This window comes from Leptonychotes weddellii, unplaced genomic scaffold (assembly GCF_054177405.1).
Source record: "Leptonychotes weddellii isolate Sample4059 unplaced genomic scaffold, ASM5417740v2 HiC_scaffold_110, whole genome shotgun sequence".
Lineage (NCBI taxonomy): Eukaryota > Metazoa > Chordata > Mammalia > Carnivora > Phocidae > Leptonychotes > Leptonychotes weddellii.
This window is the reverse complement of record NW_027687334.1, coordinates 1-17,912: the sequence shown is the minus strand read 5'-3', so window position 1 is coordinate 17,912 and position 17,912 is coordinate 1. Positions and strand designations below refer to the sequence as shown.

Genomic DNA, 17,912 nt, shown 5'->3' with positions numbered 1-17,912 from the left:
CAAGCAACCCATTGAAAAAATGGGCAAAATATCTGAACAGACAACTCACTAAGGAAGGCATATAGATGACAACGAAGAATATAGAAGATGTTGAACCTGATTTATTATTAGGGAATAGCATATTTAAAAAATTAGAAACCACTACATTATCTATTAGAATAATAAAGACAACAATTAAACAACAACAACAGTGGCAAAACCAACAAAACCTGACAAAATCACACGCTGGTGAGGATGCACATCTACAGAAACTCTCATTCATTTCCGGTGAGAATATAGTCACTTTGGAAAGGCAGTTTGACAGTATTATACAAAGCTAAACATAATCTCACCATGCATTCCAAAAATCACATTCCTACATATTTATTCAACTAGTTTGAAAGCTTAAGACCACACAAAAACCCGCACACAAATATTTATAGCACCTTTATTCATAACTTTCCAAAAACTAGAAGCAACCAAGATGTACTTCAATAGGTAAATGAATAACCTAATTAGAGAAACGCATATAATGGGATACTGTTCAGAAATAAGAAGGAAATTTACTATCAAACAATGGAAAGATATGGAGGAATTTTAATACATATTGCTCAGTAAAAGAATCCAATCTGAAAAAGTCTACATGGCATATTAGTCCAATGACATGACACTGTAGAAAAAGCAAATCTGTGGAGACAAAAGAGATCAGTGAATGCCAGGGATTAGGGATGGATAGGGTGTGAGGGTTGTAGACATAAAGCACAGATAATTTTTAGCATGCAAAAGTATTCTGTATGACAGGGTAATGATGACTATATGATTATTATGCATTTGTCAAAATCCAGAGAACTTTAAAGCACAAAAGGGAAACCTTCATTTATGCAAATTAAAAAAAAATACTTAGGAGGTTGGGATATCCCAGGAAGGCATCCAGACTATGATAGTATCTAACAGTATTAAAAATGTATGAGGGGTGCCTGGGTGGCTCAGTCGTTAAGCGTCTGCCTTCGGCTCAGGTCATGATCCCAGGGTCCTGGGATCGAGCCCTGCATAGGGCTCCCTGCTCGGCGGGAGGCCTGCTTCTCCCTCTCCCACTCCCCCTGCTGTGTTCCCTCCCTCGCTGTCTCTGTCTGTCAAATAAATAAATAAAATCTTTTAAAAAAATGTATGAAACACTTTCACTTAAGTTAGGGGGAAGCAATGCCAGAACAAATCAATTTGGAAAAGAATAGAATCCGCAAGATTAAAGACAAAAGGAATTTCATGTATTCTAGTTTATAAACTATTTCCATGGGCTATGTGGATATGAGTTAGTAACTATGATACTACTATCCACATACACTGGAATTAAATTAAGTAAATGGGTTGTGGATTGTGGGAGCCAGTTCTCTTTGTTTTGAAATGAGAGATTATAGGTAAGCAAGGGGATGAGAATAGAATGATCTAGGTGGTCATGGATAAGAAGTGGAGACCTCATGGGGCGCCTGGGTGGCTCAGTCGGTTGAGCGTCTGCCTTCGGCTCAGGTCATGATCCCGGGGTCCTGGGATCGAGCCCCACATCGGGCTCCCTGCTCAGCGGGAAGCCTGCTTCTCCCTCCCCCACTTCCCCTGTTTGTGTTCCCTCTCTCGCTGTCTCTCTCTCTCTGTCAAATGAATAAAAATTAAAAAAAAAAAAAAAAAAGAAGTGGGGACCTCATAATGTACTTATATTGCACTTCAAATAGATATAGATGATATTGCATACAGAAAAATATTAATAAATATGTGCCTATATGTTGATTAATATACACACTTATTTCCTTGATCTATCAGATAAGATGACCTAAAGGTAACCATACCCCAGTAGCAACAGACCTAACACTTAGACTGTATTTTCAAATAACACTCTCCAATAAAAACAACCAAAAAAGCTCCTTGGAGAAATATACTAGATAAACATGGAGCAGAAAGCAAAGAAATGCTAAGAAGAACAAAAACAAACAGAAACTAACAACCAAACAAAAACAAAAGCAAAAACACACCTCACATTGATGAGGCTGTATTGAAGACAAACAGGAGTCAACTGAAAGAGCTCCTAAATGCCAAAGTTGGAACAGTTTGAATAGTGTGAAAGGCAGAAAAACAAAACGAAACCGTAATTTACAGTGAAAAAGCTTGTCAAACACTACTTCAGCCAGGTGTTCAAGATCAACAACAACAACGATAAATCATGTTAGGATTTACCCTTGATATAATGGGGAAAATGATTTTTTACTTCTGTGGTCTTCTTCCCCAAATCCATAACTCCAACTTAATTAGGACAAAAACATCAAACAAATTCCAATAGGGGAGCATCCCACAAAATACCTGAAATTATTTTTCAGTCCTGTCGAGATCATCAGAAACCAAGGAAGTCCAAGAAACTATCACAAGCAAGAAGAGCCTAAGGCGACAGGACAAATAAATGTAAAGTGGTATCCTGTATGAAATTCTAGAAAAGAAAATGGACATTACATTAAAACTAAGGAAATCTAAGAATAATCTAAGTCTGCATTATCACTGGTGAATGTATACACAAATTGTTTTTAGTGTTTTTTTTTAACACTTTGATTTAAATTAGTTAACATACAGTGTAATATTACTTTCAGGTATACAATATAGTGATTTATCACCTCCATACATCACCTGGTGCTCATCACAAGTGTGCTCCTTAATCCCCATCACCTCTTTCACCCATCCCCCCTACTCACCTCCCTCTAGTAACCATCAGTTTGTTCTCTATAGTTGAGTCTGTTTCTTAGTTTGCCCCTCTCTTTTTTTTCCCCTTTGCCCATTTAAATTCCACATATGAGTGAAATCCTACGGTATTTGCTTCTGACTTATTTCACTTAGCAGAGTATCCTCTAGCTCCATCCATATCCTTGCAAATGGCAAAATTATATTCTTTTTAATGGCTAATTAGTATACCATTGTATATGTATACACACACAACTTCTTCCATATCTATTCATCAGTTGATGGACACTTGGGCTATTTCCATAATTTGCCTATTGTAGATAATGCTCTGATAAATTTCAGGTGCATTTATCCTTTTGATTTAGTATCTTTGTATTCTTTGGGTCAATACCTAGTAGTATAATTACTGGATCATGGGGTAGTTCTATTTTTAACTTTTTGAGGAAATTCCATAGTGTTTTCCAGAGTTGCTACACCAGTTGGCATTCCCACCAACACCGCAAGAGGTTTCTCCTTTCTCCACATCCTCACCAACACCTGTTTGTTAATTTTAGCCATTCTGACAGGTGTGAGGTGATATCTCATTGTAGATTTGATTTGCATTTCCTTGATGATAAGTGATGTTCAGCATCTTTTCATGTGTCTGTTGACCATCTATATGTCTTCTTTGGAAAATATCTGTTTGTGTCTTCTCCAATTTTTAACTGGATTATTCACTTTTTTGGTGTTGAGTTTTGTAAGTGCTTTATATATTTTGGATACTAACCCTTTATCAGATATGTCATCTACAAATATTTTCTCCCATTTCATAGGTTGCCTTTAGTTTGTTGTTTCATTCACTGTACAGAAGCTTTTTATTTTGATGCAGTCCTAATAGTTTGTTTTTGGTTTTGTTTGCCTTGCCTCAGGAGACATAATTGGAAGAAGTTGCTACAGTATGTGTCAAAGAAGTTACTGCCTGTGTTCTCTTCTAGGACTTTTATGGATTCAGGTCTTATATTTATCAAATTCATTTTGAATTTATTTTTGTGTATGGTGCAAGAAAGTGGTCCAGTTCTGTTCTTTTGCATGTAGCTGTCCAGTTTTCCCAATACCATTTGGTAAAGAAATAGTCTTTTTCCCCTTGGATATTCTTTCCTGCTTTGTCAAAGATTAATTGACTACATCATTGTGGGTTCATTTCTGGGTTTTCTATTCTGTTCCCTTGATCTATGTATTAATTTTTATACTCGTACCATACTGTTTTGATTACTAAAGCTTTATAATATAACTGGAACTCTAGAAGTATGGTGTCTCCAACTTTGCTCTTCTTTATCAAGGTTGCTTTGATGATTTGGGTTTTTTTGTGGTTCCATACAAATTTTAGGATTGTTTATACTAGCTCTGTGAAAAATGCTCTTGGTACTTTGATAGGGATTTGCATTTAAAATATGTAGGGGCGCCTGGGTGGCTCAGTTGGTTAAGTGACTGCCTTCAGCTCAGGTCATGATCCTGGAGTCCCGGGATCGAGTTCCGCATCGGGCTCCCTGCTCGGCAGGGAGTCTGCTTCTCCCTCTGACCCTCCCCCCTCTCATGTGCTCTCTCTCATTCTCTCTCTCTCAAATAAATAAGTAAAATCTTTAAAAAAAAATAAAATATGTAGATTGCTTTGGGTAGTATAGACTTTTTATTTACTTTTTAAAAAGATTTTATTCATTTATTTATTTATTTATTTATTTGAGAGAGGGTGAGTGAGTCGGGGGTGGAGCAGAGAGGGAGGGAGAGGGAGAGAGGAGGTCAAGCAGACTCCATGCTGAGCTCTGAGCCCAAAGTGGGACTCGATCTCATGACTCTTATGTCATGATCTGAGCTGAAACCAAGAGTCAAACATCCAATTGAGTGAGCCACCCAGGCACTCTATTATAGACATTTTAAAAATATTTGTTCTTCTAATCAAAGAGCATAGAATGTCTTTCCATTTCTTTGTGTCATCTTCAATTTCTTTCATAAGTGTCCTATAGTTTTCAGGGTATAGGTCTTTCACCTCTTTGGTTAGGTTTATTTCTAGGTATTTGTTTTTTGTGCAATTGCAAATGGAATCACTCCTTAATTTTTCTTTCTGCTGCTTCACTATTGGTGTATAGAAATACCACAGATTTCTGTATATTGACTTTGTATCCTATGACCTTATGAATTTGTGTACCAGTTCCACCAGTTTTTTGGTGGAGTCTTTTGGGATTTTCTATGTAGAGTGTCATGTCATCTTCAAACAGTGAAAATTTGACTTCTTCCTTGCCAACTTGGATGCCTTCTATTTCTTTCTGTTGTCTGATTTCTGTAGTTAGGACTTTCTGTACTATGTTAAATAACAGTGGTGAGAGTGAACATCCCTGTCTTGTTCCTACTGTAGAGGAAAAGTTCTTTTTTTCCCCATTGGGGATGATATTAGCTGTAGACTTTTCATAGATGACCTTTATTATGTTGAGGTATGTTCCCTCTAAACCTACTTTGTTATCATGAATGGATTTTGTATTTTGTTAATTTTTTTTCTGCATCTATTGAAATGATCATATGGTTCTTATCCATTCTTTTATTTGTGTGATATATCATGTTGATTCATTTGTGAATATTGAATAAATATTCACAACCCAGGAATAAATCCCACTTGATCGTGGTGATTTTTTAAATGTATTATTGTATTCTGTTTGCTAGTATTTTGTTGGGGATTTTTGTATCTATGTTCATCAGAGATAATGGCCTGTAGCTCTCTTTTGTTGTGGTGTCTGTATCTGGTTTTGGTAGTCAGGGTAATGCTGTCCTAACAGAATGAATTTGGAAGTTTTCTTTCCTTTTCTATTTTTTGGAAGAGTTTGAGAAGAATGGGTATTGCCTCTTCTTTAAATGTTTGGGAGAATTTGCCTGTGAAGCCATATTTGTCCTGGACTTTTGTTTGTTGACAGTTTTTTCATTACTGATTCAATTTCCTTGTTAGCCATCTGTTCAAATTCTCCATTTCTTCCTGCTTCAGTTTTAGTAGGTTATATGTTTCTAGGAATTTATCCATTTCTTCAAGGTTGTCCAATTTGTTATATAATTTTTCATAATATTCTCTTTATAATTGTATTTCTGTGGTTTGGTTGTTATTTCTTTTCTCACATTTGTGATTTTGTTTATTTGAGTCCTTTCTCTGTTCTTCTCTATTTTTGATTAATCTTGCTAGAGGTTAATAATTTTTTTTTTCATTTTTTCAAAGACCATCTCCTGTTTTCATTGCTTTTTTTTTCTTTTTAGTTTCTATATCATTTATTTCTACTCTAACCTTTTTTATTTCCTTCCTCCTTTTTCTTAAGGCCTTGTTTTTTGCTTTTTTCCTAGCTCTTTCACACGTAAGGTTATGTTGTTTATTTGAGATTTTTCTTACTTCCTGAGGTAGGCCTGTATTGTTATATACTTCCCTCTTAGGATCACTTTTGCTGCATCCCAAAGGTCCTGGTCTGTTGTGTTTTCATTTTCATTTGTTTCCACACACCTTTTTATTTCTTCTTTTATTTCCTGGTTGACCCATTCATTGTTTTGAAGCATGTTATTTAACCTCCATGTATTTGTGGTCTCCCCAGATTTTTTCCTTGTGGTTGACTTCTAGATTCATAGTGTTGTGGTCAAAAGAGGTGTGTGGTATGACTTCGGTCTTCTTGTATTTGTTGAGGCCTGTTTTGTGGCCTTAATCTCCTATTCTGGAGAATGTTCCATGCGCACTTCAAAAGAATGTGTATTCTGCAGTTTTAGGATGGAATGTTCTGAATATTATCTATTAAGGCCATCTGGTTTCAGTGTGTCATTCAAAGCCATTGTTTCCTTGTTAATTTTTGTTTAGATGATTTGTCCATTGATGTAAGTGGGATATTAAATTCCCCTAGTATTATCGTATTATTATAATGGGTTCCTTACATTTGTTATTGTTTTATATGTCTGGATGATCCCATATTGGGTGCATAAATATTTACAATTGTTATATCTTTTTGTTGGATTGGCCCATTTATTATATAGTGTCCTTCTTTGTCTCTTATTACAGTCTTTGTTTTAAAGTCTACTTTGTCCTATATAAGTACTGCTACTCCGGTTTTCTTTTGACATCATTTGCATGATAAATATTTCTTCATCTCCTCATTTTCAATCTGCAGGTGTCTTTAGGTCTAAAGTGAGTCTTTTGTAGGGAGCATATAGATGGAGTGTTTACTCCCTTTATACTCCCAGAAGTTATTGATAGATTGCCTCATTGCCATTTTTTTTTTTTAAAAGATTTTATTTATTTATTTGACAGAGAGAGACACAGCGAGAGAGGGAACACAAGCAGGGGGAGAGGGAGAGGGAGAAGCAGGCTCCCCTCAGAGCAGGGAGCCCGATGCGGGACTCGATCCCAGGACCCTGGGATCATGACCTGAGCTGAAGGCAGTCGCTTAACCAACTGAGCCACCCAGGCGCCCTGCCTCATTGCCATTTTATTACTGATTTTCTGGATATTTTCTCTGATCTTTTCTTGTCTTTCTCTTTTTGTGTTTTGCTGATTATCTTTAGAGATATATTTGGATTTCTTTCTCTTTATTCTTTGCATGTTTATTAGTGGTTTTTGATATTCAGTTGCCATCAGGTTTGTATATAGCCTCCTCTACAAATAGCAATTTATGTTAAGTTGATGGTCATTAAGTTTGAACACATTCTTTTCTCCTCTTCTCCCCATGTTTTAGGTATATGCTATTATATTTTATAACCTTTTTTTTGTGAGGTCCTTGACTTATTTTTTACAGAAATATTCATCTTTTATTGCTTTTGTGATTCCTGCTTTATACTGCCACTTTGGGTTTCTCCTTTCCTCTCAAAGACTCCCCTTTAATATTTCTTACAGGCCTGGTTTAGTGGTCATGAACTCCTTCGGTTTTCTTGGTCTGGGAAACTCTTTACATCTTCTTCTATTCTGAATGATAGCCTTGCTGGATAGAGTATTCTTGGCTGAAGATTTTTCCCATTCAGCACATTGAATATATCATGTCACCACCTTCTGGCCTACCAAATTTCTGTTGAAAATATCTCTTGCTAGCCTCATGGGTTTTCCATTGTAAGTTAAGGACATCTTTTGTCTTGCTGCTTTTAAGATTTTTTTCTTTATCACTATATTTTGCAAATTTAATTACAGTTTTCTTGGTGTGGGCCTCTTTTGTTGATTTTGTTGGGAGTTATAGATGTCTCCTGGATCTGGACTTCTGTTTCCTTTCCCAGATTAGGGAAGTTTTCAGCTATTATTTCTACAAATAAATTCTCTGCCCCTTTTTTCCTCTCTTCTTCTTCTGGGACTTCTATAATATGAATGTTGTTATGTTTTATGGAGTCACTGACTTCCCTAAATCTATTCTCATTTTGCACAATTCTTTCTCTCTTTTGCTCAGCTTTATTACTTTCCATTACATTGTCTTCTAGGTCATTAAATCATTCCTCTGCTTCTTCCAGCCTCCTATTCATTACATCAAGAGTGTCTCTAATCTCATTTATTGCACTCTCAAACTCTGATTGATTCTTTTTAACTCTTTTATCTCTGTGGTAAGGACCTCACTGATGTCTTCTATTCTTTTCTCAAGTTCAGTGAATATGCTTATCATTGCTGCTTGAAATTCTCCTTCAGGCATGTTACTTATATCTGTTTCATTTGGTTAGATATCTGGCCATGGCCTTATCTTGTTCTTTCATTTGGGATAAATTCCTCCTTCTTAGCATTTTGTTTAAGTCTCTGCCTTCTTCTCTTTGAAAAGCGAGGTATCTCTCCTGCTGAAAGTAACAGCCTTATGAAGAAGAGATCATGGAGTGCCCAGGGCCTGGTGCTTCAGGGAGGGCTGGCAGTGTGTGCTGCATGCTCTCTGCTATAGTGTTTTGACTGCTCTGTCCTTCAGAGCAGTCATCTGCAGAGGCTTTTCTTGTCTGTTGTGGGTAGTGCTTCATCCCTGGCCTGAACGTGACAAGTTTTAACTAGGTGTACTCTAGTTTGCTTGTGAAATGAGGCCTGTCACCCTGCAAAACTAGAACCCAAATCCTGCAAAACTCTGGTTGGGAGAAATGGTATGTGCAGAGGTCTGAGCTGGTCTTCTAGGGGAAGGGCCTGCCATGCTGGGAGTGAGGCAAGCAAGACTGAGAAGGGCAGTTCCACCAAAGTTAAGGGATGTGTGGCTTAGTGTAAGCAAGTTAGGCAGCCAGTGTCCACACTGTGCTGCTTCCTACAGGTGGTGCTGTGTTTATACCGAGAGGTGGGGAAGGGAAATGGAGCATCTTTGTTCCTAGAAAGATGTCTCCATGAATGCTGCGTCTCAGGGACATGCTCCAAGAAGAGCAAATAATCTCCCCACTGTGTGCTCTAGATGCTCTTCAGATCATTGTTTCCATGCTGCACACTCCCTGGGTTGTTTGTATTCTTCCTTTCTAAGAGCAACACTGTGCCCTCCAGGCTCTACCCCAGCCAAGCCCACTGACTTTTAAAACTCCAGGCTTTTAAGCCCCAGTGTTTTTAAGAATTAAGGACATTCAGCCCCTCCCATTTTCCAAGCCAATAGTTATGGGAAAATGTTCTCCTTGTGCATTTCCCTGTGAGTTCCTCTCTTGCTTGCCCTTCTCCACCACCATGGCTCCTTCCCCCCCATAGCAGGCAGGATCTGTTTCTCCACTACACCATGTGTCTACCCTACCTTCTTCAATGTGGCCTTTTCTCTCCCATTAGTTTTGGATATTGTTCTGTCAGTCTTCAGGTCAATTTCTGGGTATTTAGGATGATTTGATAGTTATCAAATAGTTGTATTCGTGGGACGAGGTGAGCCTAGGGTCCTCCTACTCCACTGCCATCTTCCTGTCTCTCTGAATCTATTTTAGTTTTCTGATAGAGTAGGATGACCAACAATAAAAGTTGCATTTAAGTTATGATTTCTGAGACATTTTAAGAAATGTTTCTATTAAGACATTTTAAGAAATACTATTCCTGGGAGCCTGGGTGGCTCAGTTGGTTAAGCGACTGCCTTCGGCTCAGGTCATGATCCTGGAGTCCCTGGATCGAGTCCCGCATCGGGCTCCCTGCTCAGCGGGGAGTCTGCTTCTCCCTCTGACCCTCCCCCTCTCATGTGCTCTCTCTCATTCTCTCTCTCTCAAATAAATAAATAAAATCTTTAAAAAAAAAAAAAAGAAATGCTATTCCTCCGTGACCCATATTAACAGGGGGATACTAAAACCTAAAAAAAGAACCATAATTGTTATTATTTTGAAGGATTAAATAATATCTTCAAATACACAAAATAGTTGGCTAAGACGTAAATTCATTCAGTCCACACAGAACATAGTTAATCTTGAATATGTTTCTACCACTTTAATGCTATCTGTAAAATAATTAATTTATCCTAATGTTAAGAACTATATAGGAAACCTATCAGTTTGTTTAGTTTTGTTACATTGTATTCCTTTTTTTAAAAAGACTTATCTGTTTATTTGAGAGAGAGAGAGAGGTGGGAGGAAGGGCAGAAGGAGAGGGACTCCCCCACTGAGTACAGAGCCCGATGCAGGGCTCAATCTCACCACCCTGAGATCATGACCTGAGCGGAAATCAAGAGTTGGATGCTTAACTGATTGAGCCACCTAGGCGCCCCACATTGTATTCCATGTTAAAGAGTTAGTACATTATTTTCACTTCACCATATTTTCATAGTACCACTTGCCAAAGTATTCCCTTAGTGTTTTTTACCAAATGTCATTTGCCAAATAAAAATTTAACACCTAGCTATTATATCCAATGTATATAGATAAGTCCATCCCCCGTGATTCAGTCTACTAGCCAACAAATGTATGCATCATTATGATTTAGGATTTCAGAAGAGACTTTGGCCAAAGATTATCCTCTTAAGTAGGAATTTGTTCTGTGTGAAATGGAGAATAATATTGGCCAAATATTTCATGAAATTATGTAGATTCAGTTTTAGACAGCCAGTCTTAGCTCTTTAACTAGGGCTGTGAAATATCCTCTTATTTCCTCCACATACAAGGAATGATAAGAGAAACAGTTGTCCTGAAAACAACCAGAGGAATTAGAAAACCTAAACACAAGTCAGGTGTACTTGATTGATTTAGTGCTCCATATATGTGTGCTACATAGGTTTTCTAGAATGAAAAGGTTTTCAGTGAAAAAGTACACAACACCAAGAGAAGGAGGAGGAGAAGAAAGCAAGCAAACAAACAAACAACAAAACAACAACAGTTTTTCAAGAGACAAGGCAGTTAACATAACAAGTTGCTAAGGAAAACATACTGTTTAAAATGTAATTGGAATCCCAGAAGGAAAGGAATAGAATAAATTTTTAAAGAAAATGTCAAGAAATTTTCCATAAAAAATTTAAAATGTTAAACAATATACCCTAGAAACATAGCGAATCTAAAAGAGGTTAAAATCCAACATAGACACACATACACAAACACACAAATTCAAATGATACCTCCAGATACAGCAAAGACAAACTTTTGAAAACCAAACAAGAAATTTTGGAGTCAATCATTGAAAAAAACCACATTATTTACAGAAGCATAAAATTATAAAATATGTAAGATTCACCAATAGAGACAATGTAAGCTAAAGAACATTGGAGAGTCATCCTTTAAGTAATGAAATGAAAAGGAAAATTCAACTTAGGATATTATACCCAGAGTGAATATCTTTCAGAACTGAAGGTGAAATCAGATTTTTTTAAACAAATGAAAGCTGAGAGAATATATTACCTGTACACTTCTACTAAAATAAATGTTAAAGAAGTTTTATGGAAGAAAGGATTATAATACCAGATAAAATTTGGATTTAGACAGATATGCGGAGCTCTTATAATGCTAAAAATGAAGTTAAAGTTAAAGATATATTTTTACTTGTTTTAATAACTTTAAAATGTAGTTAACTTTCTAAAACTAAATGACAACAGTATATTAAATGTAAAATATGTCACAATATATTACTTTGCATTTTTTAATTTTAGTTTTATATAAACAAAATTAAATATATACTATTCTTTTTTCTTTAAGATTTTATTCATTTATTTGAGAGGGAGAGAACGTAAGTGGGACAGGAAAGAGCAGAGGAAGAGAGAAAAGCACACTCCCAGCTGAGCAGGGAGCCCAAAGCCGGTCTCAATCCCAAGACCCTGAGATCATGACCCAAGTGGAAGGCAGATGCTTAACCCACTGAGCCACCCTAGTGCCCCAAGTATATCCTCTTCTATGCCTGGTTTCTTTCATTCAGCATAATAAAGAAGTTAGAAATGTATCATATTTATGTTTTTATTGCTGAGTAGCATTCTGTTGTATGACTACACTATAATTTTTTTATCTGCTTACCTGTTAATAGATCATTCCTTATTTATGACTCTTACAAATAAAGATGCTAAGAACATTTCTGTACTAATCTTTATATACACAGATAAATAAGCTTTTATTTCTCTTGGAAAAATACCTAGGAGTGGAATGGCTGTTTTAGATAGTAAACACACAAAAAGTGGATGTGGATGTGCCATTTACATTTTCTTTCTCTTTTGGGGGGAGGGGCTGCTATTTATTTGTGACAAATATTCCACATCCATGATCCTCTCCAGTCAGAAGTTCTTTGAAATGCTACCCATGGCCTTTGCTAGTCAGAGGATGGAGCCATCTGACTCCTCTCTCCTGCAAATGGCCCCACAGATAGCTTCGGTTTTAACCTGGCTCCTGAAACTGCTTGTCATCTTGTCAACCTCAGCCACATTGATCTAGATGGACTCGTGATCCTTGGCAACCATGATGTGGTTGGTGGCAAAGCATTTCCCGACAGGTACTGGTCCACCAACTCTCAGGCAATATTCTCCACCCAGAGGGTACACCTGCAGCCACCACCAGTTCAAGTGCAGAAAAGCCATTTTACATTTTCACCAGGAGTGTGTAAGTCTCTCAGTTCCTCCATATCCTTGCCAACACTTGATACGATCAATTCTTTTTTCTTTTTCTTTCTTTTTTCAAATTAAGCCATTACAATAGGGATCTAGTGACATCGTGGTTTTGCTTTGTGCTTCCTTACTAATCAATGATTTTGAACATCTTTTCATATATTTATTGGAAATCTATACCTTCTTTGAAGTAGCTATTTAAGTGTTCTTAGTTTTTTTTTTTTTTTTCTTATTATTGACTTTTGAGGGCTCTTTGTGGATTCTTTCATCAGATACAGGATTTGCAAAAAATATCCTCTGAGTCTGTAGTGTTTCTGCTTTCCTAACAGTGACTTTTGAGAAGCAGAAGCTTTTACTTTTCACAAAGTCCAATGTATCAAATTCTCTTCTATGGAATATGCTTTTGTTGTTACATCTAAGAAATATTGGCCTAACCCAGTGTCACAAAGATTTTCCCTTAAGATTTCTGCAGAAAATTCCGTAATTTTAGGATTTCACTTTTTATATATGATCCAATCTGAATTAATTTTTGCATGTGGCATAAAACATTTATCAAAGGTTTTTTTAAAAAATAGGGATATCATAATCTCAGTAACATCTGTCAAAAAGACTATTCATTCTCTCTTGAGTATACTTTGCACATTTGTAAAATCAGTTGTCAATGTACATGTAAGTCTAATCCTGCACTCTTTATTTTATTCTGTAAGTCTTTTCATTCACCTTGACTCCAATTCCATACTTTCCTGATAATTCTAGAGTTATAATGAGGCTTGAGAGTAGGTTGTGTTTTTAGAACTTTGGTTAATCCAGTTCTTTGCATTTCTATTTGACTTTTATAATCACCTTGTTAATTCTAGGGGGAAAAAAAAAACCTCTTTGATATTTGATTGGGAATGCATTATGTCTACAGTTTGAGAAATTTTATATCTTAAATACATTGATAGTCAACCCCAAAGTATATTTCTCCTTTTATTGAGATCTTTAGTGACTTTCAACAATGTTTTCCCATCTGTAGTGTACAAATGTAACATTTTTTGTCAGATTTATTGCTAACTGTATTTAATTTTGATGTTTTTATTGCTTCAATTCTGGTTGTTCACTGATAGTATAGGGAAATATATTTTTCCAGTTATTTGTCTTCTAAAACTTTACTCAACTCAATAATTCTAGCACGTTATTTTAGTTTCCATTACGTTTTCTACATAGCCAATCGTGTCAACATCCCACGGTAAACATGAATTTTATGTCTTTCTTACCAATCTGGATGCTGTTTTCCCTTGTTTGTTTTTTTTTTTAATTATTTTTTTTTATTCTTATGTTAATCCCCATACATTACATCATTAGTTTTAGATGAAGTGTTCCATGATTCATTGTTTGTATGTTTTCCCTTGTTTTACTGCACTAGCTATGTTGCACTACCTTACGGCACTCCAGTGTTGAATATAAAAGTAGTAAACGTGGACATCATTGTCTTATTCCTGATCATGGCTTTTCAATATTAAGGATTATGTCAGCTGTAGGTTTTACATAAATGATCCTTGTCAGGTTGAGAAAGTTTCTTTCGGTTCCTAGTTTGCTGAAAGCTTTTCTCAGGAATGAATACTGAATTCTGTCAAATGCCTTTTTTTTTTTTTTTTTTACGATTTTATTTATTTATTTGACAGAGAGAGTGAGAGCACAAATAGGCAGAGCGGCAGGCAGAGGGAGAGGGAGAAGCAGGTTCTCCCTGAGCAGGGAGCCTGATGCGGGGCTCCATCCCAGGACCCTGGGATCACGACCTGAGCCGAAGGCAGACACTTAACTGACTGAGCCACCCGGGCACCCTTCAAATGACTTTTCTATTGAGACAATCACAAGATTTGTCTCTTTAAATCTGTTAGGTATGTAAAATTACACTATACCTTCTTCAATGTTAAACCAACATGACATTGAATAATTTGTTCTTAATGGCAGTAACAACAAAAATAATGTAGCTTCCTCACTGATAAATATGATTTCCTCTGCAAAACATTGGGAGTTAGACTGGGTTTTAGTGTTAGAAGATTGATAGGACCCAAAATGTCAATGCTCATTAACCTATGGTTTATTTTAGGAAAAAGATAAAAGATAGAAACAGCATTAAGAATATGAATCTTGACTAATGATTATATCACAGATGCAAGTTTTCATTTTTCTTGCTTTATAGGAACCGTAATTGTCATGCTTTCTCTCTCTGGTCTGATCAGAAACCACAAGGTGGTCTTATAACAACAGTAGAACCAGGAAGCTCATAATAGAGTCTTAGCTGGTGCTTCTCACACCTTTCTAGCAAGGTAGGCATATTTCTTGCTATGTAAAAAGTGCCATAGCAGAGTCCTCTAGGATTCTCAGAAAGTGTAAAATTATCAATCGAACTGCTATTGATAATCACTACTGCCAAGCTTAAACAAACCATCCCCAAATTCAATACAGGGCCCATTGTAATAACCAGTGCATTTCATAATTTAAGCAGCTGCCTGTGCCCTGTAGATACTTCAGAAAAGCTGCTCAGGTCAATTTCAGGCCCACAGAATTAACTCCTCAGGAGCCTCCCCACCCCCAGAAAAATCCACAAATGTTTCTCTGTTGTAACACTCTTTTATTTATTAGTCATCAAAACTAATGTAATTTATAATTATATATTTATTTAATGAATTTGAAGGTTTTTCTTTTAAATTTTTGATCCTCTAAAAGTAGAACTTGAGACAAGGACTTGAGTGCAGATATTTTTGGGGGAGGATGGAGCCCAGCAAGGAGATATCATAGAATAAAGTGAGCAATTCATGGGATAAAGAGAATTCCATATCAGGATGCATTATATATTTCACATTAGTAAACTATAGATGATCAGTTCTATTAGCAGCCCTTGATAATTATCAAAATGCCTGCTAGACTTGACTTCCTAATAGAGAAAGGCTAGAGCATTTATCTATTAGCTGCTTTTTCCAGCTGGAAAGGATTGCCTACAGGAGCTTCAACCCCCCACCCCAACCTTTTTTTTTTTTTTTTTTAAAGATTTTATTTATTTATTTGACAGACAGAGGCAGCAAGAGAGGGAACACAAGCAGGGGGAGTGGGAGAGGGAGAAGCAGGCTTCCCGCTGAGCAGGGAGCCCAATGCGGGGCTCGATCCCAGGACCCTGGGATCATGACCTGAGCTGAAGGCACACAAGGACTGAGCCACTCAGGCACCCCCCACCCCAGCCTTTTTAACAGCATGTGCTCAGAGGTCAATATAATTTAAGTGGTATTGGAGAAGGCACTGAGGAAGAAATGTGGCAAGATGCTAGTGTAGGAATTGGGAGTGTCGGCACCAGGTAAGTCGGGTCTCACCAGAACTGTCTACCACAACTTACATTAACAGGCTAATATCAGAGGCAAGCTAAGGAGATGCATCATAGAATACAAGAGATGTCTGTACACTTATTTGTTTATTGTCTTTTTTATCTGCTAGATAATAAGCCACACATTTTGTGGGTGATTAAGAGCTGTGACTGTTTTATACACAATGTTCTCTTAGCCTAGAACCTAGTGTGTAATCAACACTTCATAGACGTTTTCCAGAAGGAAGGAGGAGAGGAAGAAAAGGAAAGAAGGAATAGTCCTCTGCACGGGTCCAGTTTCCACACAAAGGTATACATGAGGAGTAGAGGTTGTGGGGTTGCACTAGTAGGTACAAAGTTCGCAGAGTTAGAAATCACAGTAGAATGAAAAAACAATGTACAATAATCTCCTTTAAGATTCCCAACTTTAGGGGTGCCCGGGTGGCTCAATCAGTTAAGCATCTGCTTTCCGCTCAGGTCACGATCCCAGAGTCCTGCGATCCAGCCCTGCATGGGGCTCCCTGCTCAGCGGGGAGGCTGCTTCTCCCTTTCCCTCTGCTTCTGTGTGTACTTGCTCTCTCTCTCTCTCGCTCTCGCTCTCGCTCTCACTTTCTTGCTCTCGCTCTCTCTCAAATAAATAAATAAAATCTTTAAAAACAAAAAAACAACGATCTCCAAGTTGAAGTCATTTACTTTACAGTTTTGGTTCAAGTTTACTCCAGAGACTTAATTATTATAATTTTAATATCAATTAGCAGTATATTTCAAAATGAAACGATAACTTCTATTCATTCTTCTGGCACTTTCTAGAGTTGAGATCACTTGAATGAAGATCAAGAGTCCACTCTTTCCTTTTATTTTTAGGACAGTCACTGAAATCTTTTCTAACAACTGTCAGATTTCCTACTGCTTTGTCAAGGAGAGTGATGGGTAGCCTTACAGCCCTTGGGAATGTATATATCAAGTCAGAAATCAACTCTTAAATCGACTCAAAGTACACAACATAAACAGTTGGTTCTGTATTCCCAAAGAAACGTTTCATATATTCATTTATTTTGGTGTGTAAACACACTTCATGCCTGATAGATTAGTGACTGAAAACTTTTGAAGATTGAAATCATTTGCAATGATTTGAATGAAAAGAAGAAACTATGTTTGCATTAGATCTGTTTTTGTTTGCTTAGAAGATAAATAGTAGATTTTTTTTCTTTTAATAGTCTCATTGTAGATTTTGAGTGCACATTAGGAAACTTTTGGAAATGGCTGCGACTAAACAAACAGAAGAACAAAGGAAATATTACTTTGAGATTGCTCTATTGTTCCTCAGATTTCATTTTCATTTGCTGAGCATTTTAAGAAAAATAAGAAAAGTAAATGATGACAAATCAATAATAATGGATAAAGGTTGGTGGGATATTAAAAATAAATTAGTCACAAATAGCAGTCAAGACAAGTATTAGACTTTAACAAACTAATGTTAATGTGAATTTTCCAGGTAGTCCTTATTTAAAGGAGAAAATGTGTTTTATACTATATTTAAAATTTAAGCATATAGGACTCTAACATGAGAAACTGCGTTAAGTATTATATTACAGTATCAATTAAAAATATTTACATGTTGCAAAACCTAAGTAATATGGGGAAAACTAAATATTGAAATACCCTTAAGTGAATGAATGGATGGATAGATGGATGAATGAATGAATAATAAAGAATTAATTAAAAAAAAAAAGAATTAATGAATATATACTCAAGTAAATAAATACTGTTTCGTTGCTTTCACATATCTAAAAATATTTGCTCTCCCCCCAAAAATAGAGAAATGATTGCCCCCAAAAGTCCTATCTTAATGAGTAGGTGAAATTCATTTTTTATTTTATTTTATTTTTTTTAATTTTATGAATTCTTTTTTTTTTTTATTC

At 36.4% G+C, this 17,912-nt stretch overlaps 1 pseudogene; it reads right to left on the bottom strand.

Moving 5' to 3' along the window:
* Positions 1-12,112: 12,112 nt before the first annotated feature.
* Positions 12,113-15,108, bottom strand: LOC145718122 (small ribosomal subunit protein eS21 pseudogene; annotated as a pseudogene).
* Positions 15,109-17,912: the final 2,804 nt, after the last annotated feature.